Source organism: Lycorma delicatula, chromosome 1 (genome assembly GCF_047948215.1).
Source record: "Lycorma delicatula isolate Av1 chromosome 1, ASM4794821v1, whole genome shotgun sequence".
NCBI classification, from domain to species: Eukaryota; Metazoa; Arthropoda; class Insecta; order Hemiptera; family Fulgoridae; genus Lycorma; species Lycorma delicatula.
Window position 1 is genome coordinate 350,581,322 of NC_134455.1, and position 12,515 is coordinate 350,593,836.

Below are 12,515 nucleotides of genomic sequence, written 5' to 3' on the forward strand. Positions count from 1 at the left end.
CCGTCTGGTATTACTTTAGAGGATGAATGAAGATGATATGTGTGACTGTAAGTAAAGTGTACTCTTACACAGTTTCAGGTCGACCATTTCTGAGATGTATGGTTAATTGAAACCCAACCGACAAAGAACACCGGTATCCACGATCTAGTATTCAAATCCCCATAAAATGTAACTGCCTTTACTAGGATTTGAATGCTGGAACTCCCGACTTTAAAATCAGCTGATTTTCAAAGACGCGTTCACCACTAGATCAACCCAGTGGGATTCTTGTTATAACTTGTCTAGGGCAAAGCCCACGGTAGCCACACTTGCATAATTTCCGGATTCGCAGAAAAAATTAAATTTATATTTTATTGAATGAATAGCTGCTGCGAATATAAAATTAGGGGAACATATTATAAATTATTTCATTTATAATAATAATTCATAACAAAAAAAACTACCGTAAATCCACTTTTCCATCAAATTAAATTGAATTAGAAATGTAAAATACGACCGCAAAATGTGTATGGAATACTGTTTGCCCCTGCGAATCATTACTATGCAACCAGCTAGATCGATTTACCATCCCCGCAAAATAAACTGTAATTTAAAGTTAAAAATGGGAGGGTTTCCATTTTTTTAAAAGTATTGCATGACTTTTCCGGCTATCCTAGTCATAAGTCATTAAATACATTGTAAGCTTTTAATTTTTTGTTTTTCATTTTTAAGTTTTAGGAGTTCATACATTAAAAGTCTGAATTTTATTTTAAAAATTTTTTTAAATTTAAAAGAGAATTGTTCAAAAATATTGGATAAAATAAAATATAACTTTTATGAAAGTAGTGAAAATGATTGCTTCACATTTTTGATCCGGAATATAAGTAAGTTGCTTAAGTGAAGTTTTCTCTAAATCTAATAACCGCTTCAATAAAGGCTAATATAAGAAAAAGAAAATTTTCAAAAAACTTTTTTGCATTAGGTGCGGGGTCTATAATTTTAAAAATCTTTAGACATTTCTTGATAGCTTTATATATGAAGTATTTCATTTCAAAAGATTTTTGAAAAATATTTAAACCGAGGGGAGGTAGAGTAAAAGAACAAAAAATATTTCAATTTTAAGAGCTTCAAAATTTAAGCTTTTTGACTCAAAGATAAAATTCAAATTAAATTAAAAAAATAAAGTATAATTTTCGTCAAACCATTCATTCCAGTGGGGGTTGATTCTCTTATTTTTAATTATTTATATATGAATTGTGGGTAACAAATTTGCTTTAATATATTTTTCTCTAAAATGCCTTTGAAGAGAATCAAAATTGGTTTTTCGCCAATATCCCTCCACGCCCTTAAAGAAGTTCGAAAAAAAATCTGATGTGGACACTATATGATTTCCTTGTACGTCTATTAAATTACATAAACACATTTTTTTTTAAATGAAAAGTACATGAAATTTTATTTCATTAATAACTTATGACATTTTTTCATATTTTATTTTTTTATTTTTATTATTGAATTATGATTTATCGTATTCTTTTTTTTAAATCAGAGGTTAATATTAATAAATTAATATTTAAATTAAAAAAAGTTAAAAAAAAAAAAGAAGGAAATGAAGTCGGATTCGAATCGATGTGCCTTTCCGTTGTAAGATCCAAATATTTCATTAATTAAATTTTATTTGGCTATAACTATGGAACCAATGAAAATAAGATATATCGTTGAACAGCTCTCAATGAGGACTGATTACTGCAATCAAGAAAAAGTCCAAAATCCAAACGTTTTTTTTGATTTTGGACTTTTTTGGATACTTTTGGTCCAGTCGATGGCAATCAAAAGGGGATACATATAACTTTACTTCGTACAAGGAAATAACAAATATTATGATTAATGCTCCGTATATAGAAAAATTTTAACCAAATTTGGAGAAAATCGGCTTCGTTAATCGTGAGTTATAAGGCCAAAAGCAGTGCGATTCGCATGCTTTCGCACATACACATATGTTTTTTATCGAGGTGAACCAGTTGGTCTCTAAAACGTAAAGATTTGCAAAAAACCGGATACCCCATTTTTGACATGATCACCATACATGTCAAAAATTTAATTTAGCTATTCTGGCTATATACGCCGGGAAAGTAAAATGAAGTTGTTTTACTTTTTAAGCCAACATATTTTAAAACGTTGGCTGAGATTTCAAACATCCAAATACTGTATTTTTAAAGTACTCAAAATTCAAGGAAACTTTCCCCATATAAAGTTAATGGATGTACCTTTAGGTCAAATATGAAATGAATAATCCAAAATTTCACTATATCGAAATCAACATATCGATTTGGAATTATATATACGAATATACATTCTTTTATAATATATTATTTTGCCTTATCAGGGATACCTCAACAATGGTGGTGAGTGTTATTTAAGTTTTAACTTATATATATGAACTATAATTAAAATTACATAAACGCATTATCATATAGAAGGAATCGTATATTCACGATAACTCGATATAGGTAATAAATAATTTAATTAGTGTACTAAATTGAAAAGCTTCCTTAGTAGAATGCATTACCGATGCAATTTATAGTCATCATCTAAGTACTACACTGTTATTGGAGACCCTAAATTAAGTTAAATATGTAACTTTCACAAACAAAGGAAAAGTGTTTGTGTTTACAGGTGTATAAAGTCACATCAGTTTATATTTTAAAGTAATTATTATAAGTGAAATCAATAAATTTATTATGCAGAATACTTCGAGAATAAAACTCAACTAGTAACACGATAAAGAATTTTTTTTTTTAATTATTAGACCGATTTCTAAAATTCCTTCTCTAGTAGATGACATACGTAATCTGGCAGAATAAAAAATTTACGTATAATGAGTGTCTTATAAAAGAACGAAAGAATTTCAAGATATATTCGATAAATGAGATTAAAAGGAAAAGAAATCATGTAAACATAGATCCTAAAATGGTTAGTTTTCTAATTATAAGTATGCATAAAAAATAATGACCCAATTTCAGACAGATATACCACAACAAAAATGTGTTACGATTTAAAGTCAAATTACATACTAATAAAAAATGTTTAAAATTTTACTTGCCTAGTTAAAATGTTTATATATATATATATATATATATATATATATATATATATCCAACTGTTAAACGAATAATATCAAGACGACAGCTGAATTATTCTGTAACGCGTTGCAAAGTCTTCTGTTATAGACGTTTCTGCAGCTGTGATCCTGATCTCCAGCTCATCCAAATCAGCACGTAATGGTGGAACAAACATTTTGTTTCACATAACTCACAAGAAAAAATCAAAGCTTTATCTCTGGGGATCTTTGAGGCCAAGAGTGTAGTGGCAATTCTAGGGATTCTTTATTGTCCTATCTGTCGTAGATACAATATTTCATTTAGAAACCGAAGATCTGGATAATGCTAATGTGACGCGGTCCCCTTCATGCTGAAAAATAAATTCTTCAGAATCATCATTTAGTTGTGGAAAAAACGAGTCTTGCAGCATCTCAAGATAAGAATGCCCTTTTACTGTATTTTCTTCTGTTCGGATCTAAATTTCGAACAGTTACCCATCTCCCGCCTGCGGAAAAGACTTCAGAGCCTCTCAATGAAAGCATGAGAGCAGGAATGGAACACCACGACTAAGGGACGATCGAGTTCCTCGATGCGGTTGCATTGTTCAATTGGCATCAGTAGTTTATTAAGGGAAAAAACTCCTACAGAGCAGCTATGGGAGGCTTCCTTCGAGAAATGGTCGGCCTTCGGCCAATAGTTCCAAGAGCTATAAATGGTGGACAGGTACTTTCTGGCATTCAGCGACCTTGGCGCAGCAGCAAATTGCTGTTCTTAGATTCAAGTTGACTCGATAAATTTTATATTTATGATACAGTAATCATATATTATAATGTAGATGGGTGTGCCTACCCAATTTAGTTTAATATATGATAAGTGAATAGCTGGACACAAAAAGCTAATGCCAAGCTTATACCGTTCACGCTATTAGGTTAGCTCTAGGAGCTAGATAGGATATTGGTCGCTTAAACTCTTTGAGACACAATAGCCCTTCGTGTCCCGACATTCGGTCTTATGCTATAGGGTGACCGAATGGGGTGGGGTGGTGGCAGAAGAAATGCCAGTAAACCAAATGCCCTTTCATTGAACTTTCTTCAAAAAAAATCTAGCATAAATTTTTGTAAACGAAACCGTACAAAAACATTAATTTTTGGTAAATCTCACTCCTGTTATAAGAATTCTCAAGTTCCCTTAGGCATATATTGTGACATAAAACTTTACCATTTAAATGAAATGTTGCATTATTAAAAATTAACCGCTGGAAGAATTTATTGTCTTCCATTTCACAGAAATTTTTAATTGTTGACATGAAATTTTTAATTGTTTAACATAAAACACGCCAAACAGTCATATGATGAATTGCAAGTTCTCAGCATGGCTAGTGGACTTTTCCAGGCTTCGCTGAAAACTTGAATTTAATGTTGTACATTTTCCTCTTAAATGCGTGTTCACCCCGGACTCTTTCCCTTAAATTCGAAAATTTCTAACCTATCTCTGTTTCATTCAATTTATCTTACACCATTTTGTTTAGAATTAAATCCTCTACAAGCTTTGTAGAATTTATAAAACAAACTTATTGTACATCAAACATAAAAAACATGTTAACATAACAGTTCAAAGTAAAAACAGTCAAACCAGTTTACTGATTTTCACCCAGATTTCTCAAAACCTACCGCAGATATGGTTCTATGACCTTTTTCATTCATTTTTGCGGGTCAAACACCATAAGAGATCACTAATTCTGCGTCTTAATTAACATCCTAAAAATTTTAGAACGACCTCATTTCATCGGGGTTGCTGAAAACGGAACGAAATTTTTCACTAACCGTAACTCGCAAACGAAACATTATAGGGCATGTATTTATTAATATATTTCATACATATATAAACGTTTTCCAAGGGGGTGAGGCTGTAGAGCAAGGTAACATAGATTTGTAGTATCTCTAGATTTCGCCAAATTAAGATCATAGTTTTCTTAAGCATATTTGTTAACAATTAAAAATTAACAATATTTGTAAAAAAAGGTACACAAAATAGTACTGCCGTCCCAAAAAATTGTCTAAATTAGTTGCTAAGTGGGCATACTGCGTCAATAGTACTCCCTCTTACCACAATGAACGCTAATGTCGCAGACAGCCATCTTGGGATTTCCCTTTTTCCCTATGGGAAATTTTCTTTTCCCTCTTCCTCTTGGACCGGAAAAATTTGAAATTCCACACGGTTGCCAACCAAATTATTTCTTACACTTTAAATATTAATTATATATTTTATTTTATTTAGTTAATATTTCAAAGGTTGGTAGCACTGACGTACAGCTGTTGCAGGCATCTGCTATGTTGTGACGTCACAGGTGAGCGGTAGAATTAAATAAACGAATAATATATTTAAAGTGTAAAAAAGTAACTCGTTCCAGCCGGATTTCAAACTCGATCACCCGTTTGAATCGGTACCTGGTGCGTTAAGCCTCGCGGCTACATCAGCTGCCGACCGTACAAATGAAATTTGTTCTATGTAAGTTGTGAAATTAAGTTAGTTTACTTAGTGCCGAAAGTCGCCGCTAGTGCCACCACACCCGCGAGAATTAAGTACTGTTTGCGCGGGCGCTTTAATCATTGAATTTAATAAACGAAAAAATATTATATTTAAATAAAATTATAAATATTTTTAATTAAGTTGTGTGTGTGCGTCAGAAACAACGCACAGTTGTCGGAACGCGGCTTTAGCCGCGTATGGGAATGTCCTACCACTGTGTTGTCAGATTTTTTTTTAAAGTAAATATTTTTTTAGCAAAGATTGCACATTCATAAATACAAACACAAAATAAGTTGACATTTTTTTTATTTTTTAAATATCGGTCTACACAATTTACATTTTTGGGCGTTAGCTAATGTTCTGACAGCCAATTTTTGTATCTCGAAGACTAATATTGACTTTTTGAGGTAGCTCCAAGAGATGGTAGATATATCTTAGAAATATGCATAGGCGTAATAAATATTTAATAATGATGACAAGCTTAGTGTTTTATTACGGGGCTTCAGAGCAAAACAGTACGGATTAATTTTGTTACAGGTAAAATGAATTTGATCATCCTACATAAATTAGTCATGTAATAAAACACCTATAATTTTCGCTTTTAGAGCAACAGCAATATTATCATTATGGGAATTTTATCCACGCGATCACCAATGTTGTCTACCTAAGAAACTCACTGTAACAGTTTTAGTCCCGCTTAATGTTAAATGTTTAAAATCCATCCTGTAATAAATCTTTGAGTTACTATCTACAATTTTCAGTTCCTTTTAAATAATTATATTCAGATATTGTAATTTGAATTATAACTTGTGTTTCAAAAGGTTATGTAATATTTATTAAGTTTCATTTACATTGATAGATTATACATGAAAGGAAAGAGCAACTCAAACAGTTTTACCTTTAAGTGTTCAATGTGAGCACCATTTGTCACACGGCACACACCCAGCCGAAAGGAGAGTTCATCCCATTCTTTAATCAGCAAGTCTGGAGGAATTGATGCGACAGCTGCAGCTTCAATCCTGTACCTCAAGTCGGGTAGGTCAGCTGGTAACAGTGGCACATACAATTGATCCTTTATAAGTCTTCAAAGAAAAAAATCGCTCGTAGTCAGATCGAGCGAACGTGGAGACCACGGCAAACAAGCCTTGTCATCTGGTCAACGGCGACCAATCAAGCAATCGAGGAGAATTTCATCCAACCAATCATGTACAGCGTTATGCCAGTGAGGAGACGTTGTTGCCAAACAAAGTTCTGCAGTTCGTATCGCAGTTGAGGAGAGATTTCCTAGGACTATGCACAAAAGACGTTCGACAACGTCTTCGGACACACTCAGTCGTTCTGTATTCTTCCTTTTACCAATACAGCCAATGATTTCGAATTCTTTATATGATCCGTGAATTTTATTATCACCAGTCGAATCACAACGTAACTTCAAACAGAACCACGTTGAACGATTATTGCAGATTCACACGCTTTCTGTTGGGGCTCGACATTTTTTCTACTAGGGCTTTCAAGCGGAATGTACAAGAAACAGTTTATGAGCTTACATACAGCTAAAACTGTTTAAGTTTCTATATCATGTAAAAGAAGTATAAGTAATCATTGAGAAATATAACATAGCTTTAAAACCCCGACATCCATTTTAAAACACTCTGTACTATAATAGCTTTTTTCTTTTTTTTTTACTTTTAAGGCCGCAAAGGAGCACTTTAGTCAAAATAATTCAAGTCTTTTTTGCCGTTTTTTTGGCCTTTAAGGTCCTTGCTTTTACTTTCTCCCAATATTTAGTCATTCTTAATGATCTTGCTTTACGATCCTCTTCTGAATAAACGCTTTTTGTATAATTAAAAGTTCTTACTTTAAAGTTGGTATTCGGATCTTTAATAACAAATTTTAATTTTTCGGACTTATTAAGTAAATCTTCGTAAGTCAAATTTAATTCTTGCATGTCTTCTTTAATTTCTTTGATCCATAATGGCGGATTTTTTAATCCTATCCTGCGGTAATCTTAACAAGTGTGCACAGAAATAATAGCTTTATTAATGAAGTAAGTAATCTGTAAGTAATTTTTCAACAGTTAAATGTAGACAAATGAAATTTACCAAATTTTGCCTTTTAAGTAGATATTTTTCAATATGAATATACTACATCCCAAATACTCAAATGAAGAAATCCAAAAAAATTAAATGGAAAATGTAAGGGTACGGCACATCATTTTAAAGAACGTATTAGCTAAACTTTTTACGTAAAATACATCGGGCTACGACAACTCAAACTTAAATTCCAGCGATTTAATTTGTTTTCCCAACTACTTTCAAAAGTATATCAAAACAGTGATGTTATAAAAAAAATCATTGTTAGAGAGGTAGGGGCATTTGCTAAATTTAATTTTTTTATTTTTAAATGGTAAAACCTTATTTAAGTTTGTTATACTTTGTTAACGCCCGGTATTTATTAAAAAAAACAACAAATCAAAAAAGATAAAAATTACAGTATTTTATTTTTTTTAAAAAAAGGTATTTTTAAAAAATTTAATTTTTCGATTTAGATAAAAACACCTAATTTTTTCAATTCAATATTTATGTACTAGTACTTCCACGATTGGGACGAATAGTTTGATGTCTTATTCATGGAAATCGATCTAACTCTTGTAAAATTAGTGACACAAAATTCTTTAAATTTTATACCCTTCTAAATAACATTAAACATTTTAAAAACGATTCTACGTAACCATGTTAAAATTATACTTTTTTAGCTTACTGTTGTTAAAAATAAATAAAAATAATAATTAAAATAATTTAAAAAAAAAAAAATAACTAACTAACTCACAGCATCGATCTAATGGTAAAAACTCGTCTTCGTAAATCAGCTGATCCGAAGTGGAGAGTTCTCAGATTCGAATACTAATAAAGTATTGTTTTTATACGTATGTGAATACTAGATCATGGATACCGTTGTTCTTGTGATTGAGTGATTGAGTTTAAGTTAACCACACATCTCAGGATTGGTCGGCTTGAATTTGTTCAAAACTACACATTTACTGGTATAGCAGTTACAATACACTTAAAAGTCGCTAATGACATTAAATAAACGACTATAAATAAATGCATGCGACTATAAATAAACTACAAAAAAATTTACTTCATGATATAAACAATATCATGAATGCAGGATTATTCCCGCTCAAAAAATATTAATCCATATTCTTTTCGGCCTACATGATCTTTTTTCCCTAAGGTTATACAATTAATCTAAATTAAACAACATTTTATCCATTACACATTGAAGAAAACTAATTCAATTAGAACTGTCCTTCCAATATTAAAGCGACTATTCCAGTATGCCTTAGTATGTGGCCTATAAGTCTGTCTCTTCTTTTAACTATATTTTTCCAAATGCATCTTTCTTCATCTATTTGCCGCAATACCTCTTCATTTGTCACTTTATCCACCCATCTGATTTTTCTCCTATAGCACCACATTTCAAAAGCTTCTAATCTTTTCTTCTCAGATACTCCGATCGTCCAAGTTTCACTTCCATATAAAGCGACACTCCAAACATACTACTTTCAAAAATCTTTTCCTGACATTTAAATTAATTTTTGATGTAAACAAATTATATTTCTTACTTAAGGCTCGTTTCGCTTGTGCTATTCAGCATTTTATATCGCTCCTGCTTCGTCCATCTTTAGTAATTCTACTTCCCAAATAACAAAATTCTTCTACCTCCATAATCTTTTCTCCTCCTATTTTCACATTCAGTGGTCCATCTTTGTTATTTCTAATACATTTCATTACTTTTGTTTTGTTCTTGTTTATTTTCATGCGATAGTTCTTGCGTAGGACTTCATCTATGCCGTTCATTGTTTCTTCTAATTCCTTTTTACTCTCGGCTAGAATTACTATATCATCAGCAAATCGTAGCATCTTTATCTTTTCACCTTGTACTGTTACTCCGAATCTAAATTGTTCTTTAACATCATTAACTGCTAGTTCCATGTAAAGATTAAAAAGTAACGGAGATAGGGAATATCCTTGTCGGACTCCCTTTCTTATTACGGCTTCTTTCTTATGTTCTTCAATCGTTACTGTTGCTGTTTGGTTCCTGTACATGTTAGCAATTGTTCTTCTATCTCTGTATTTGAACCCTAATTTTTTTTAAAATGCTGAACATTTTATTCCAGTCTACGTTATCGAATGCCTTTTCTAGGTCTATAAACGCCAAGTATGTTGGTTTGTTTTTCTTTAATCTTCCTTATACTATTAATCTGAGGCCTAAAATTGCTTCCCTTGTCCCTATACTTTTCCTGAAACCAAATTGGTCTTCTCCTAACACTTCCTCCACTCTCCTCTCAATTCTTCTGTATAGAATTCTAGTTAAGATTTTGATGTTAAACTAATTGTTCTGTATTCTTCACATTTATCTGCCCCTGCTTTCTTTGGTATCATGACTATAACACTTTTTTTGAAGTCTGACGGAAATTCCCCTTTTTCATAAATATTACCCACCAGTTTGTATAATCTATCAATCGCTTCCTCACCTGCACTGCGCAGTAATTCTACAGGTATTCCGTCTATTCCAGGAGCCCTTCTGCCATTTAAATCTTTTAATGCTCTCTTAAATTCAGATCTCAGTATTGTTTCTCCCATTTCATCCTCCTCAACATATTTATAATATTTATAATATTATAAATATTAATATAAAATATTATATTTATAAGAAATTATATTTATTTTTTATTTAATTATTTATCAAATCATTAAAATGGCTATGAATTTTTTTAGAAACTATTAAAATTTTTTTGTATTACGTCACCATAATACAGAGTGTTCTGAGACGTATTCCACGAACTTCAGGTACTGATTCAAGACACAAAAAAAGCAAAAAAGTTCATATCGATATAAGACCTATTTTGCTTTGTTTTCCTTATGGAGGCCATTTTGTAATTTTTAACAAAATTTTATTTCTCAGGAACGGGTAAACCTACTTTAATTAAATTTGGAAAAAATTATTGAATACGCACCTTCAAAAATTTTAAAATGACGGCCATATTAATTTTTTAATCTTAATAATTATTTGTGTGAGCAAATTTTTACTAATTACAGGATTAAGCATTTTATTTCGAACAAAATGTCACTCATTTGTAAACATCCGTTGACAAACAATGTAGTTATTGCTGATAACTCACGTGGTAGTACGCTTGCGCATCGTAATTCAAGCTGATAATTTTTATTAATTTACTATTATTATTTATTATTAAAAATTTTTATTAAATTTAGTTGAGGAAATAAAAAAAGCTAAAAAAATTTTAGCTTGCATTTCGGCGCGCAATCGTACTGCCGGGTTAATTGTCTACAATAACTCGATTATATGTCAACGGATTTTTACAAATGAGATGTATTGATCAAAATAAATTGTTCAATAAATTTTATAATAAGTAAAAATTTGTCAAACAAATAATTACAAAGATATTCAAGATTATAAAATTAAGATAGCCGCCATTTTAAAATTTTTTAAGGTGGCATTTTCAAACGTTTTGCCAGATTTAATTAAATTAGGTTTACCCGTTCCTGAGAACTTTTTTGTTGAAATCACAAAATGGCACCCAGAAAGAAAACAAAGCAAAATAAGAATTATGCAAATATGAATCTTTTACTCATTTTGGTATCCTAAATCAGAACCTGAAGTTCGGGGAATACGTTCCGGAACACTCTGTATACGACTGAACATTATTTTTATGTCAGTTATATAGTTTTTTTCAATTATATATCTAATACTTATTGTTCTTAATTAAAAAATACGATTTCCACGTGAAAGAGCAAAAAAAAAAGAAAAAAAGACTTGTGTTGTTTTTCGGGGAAAATACAAATGTTATTTTTATCAGTTGTACTCTACATTGTTTTACATTTCAAAGATTTTTGAAAGTAAAAATTTTGTTCCTTACCTAACTAAAAGTAGATTTGTACGTGAGCAATTCCATGCTGTATATGGTGAAAAAGTGTCTAACTAATTTTTTTTTCTGTTTACCTATCATTGAGCAATAGATCGGGACCACTGTAAGGTAGTTATCCTGTATCATTAAAAAAAAAAAAATTTAGTCAGTTTGATAAATAAATTCAGTAAACATTTATGGAAGGGAAAACAAAAAAAACATACCTAGAGTACGACTTCTTCCTTTTTAGAAGTCAGTTAAACAAAAAATATTTTAAATAAATTTGGAAAAGATTTTTTAATGATAATTTATTCAAAATACTAAGGGAAGCATAATAAATTCCTTTCTCTTAATCCTAAGTACGAATATATTGTTGAGTTACACAAAAACAGTTCTGCAGTCTGGTTTAACACAGGTGAATATTGTTGTTAAGAATAAGTTACAGATTTTTTTTACAAAAATTGAATATTTATTAATTATAAACACATATATAAATTAAAAGTTAATAATTTTCAAATAATTATGAACGTCAAACAATAATGTATCATTCCATTTTTATACTCTGAAAACTGTTTCTTACTTTTTAATCTCTTTAAGTTAAATTTCCCTAACCGTATTTTTTAAAATAAAAATTATCAGCTGTGTGTGTGTGTGTGTGTGTGTGTGTGTGTGTGTGTGTGTGTGTGTGTGTGTGTCTTTATTGTTAGATAAAAAACAACAATCTTTTTGTTGTTCATTGATGAACGAAAATGATTCGCTTACGTGAAACCAATTCATTTCTCCTCAACATTTCTGTCACCTGGCGCTGCTGTCAAACCAACCTACCGGGTCTACAAGCTGTTCCTCACTTCCTCTAATCCTTTGTTTTTAGTTTTTATTTTTTTTATAATTTTTTACTACAACAGTCAAACACCAACTGGTGTTTCTTATATTGACTACACAACGGTCATACTGCAACCGTCTGCTTTGATATTTCT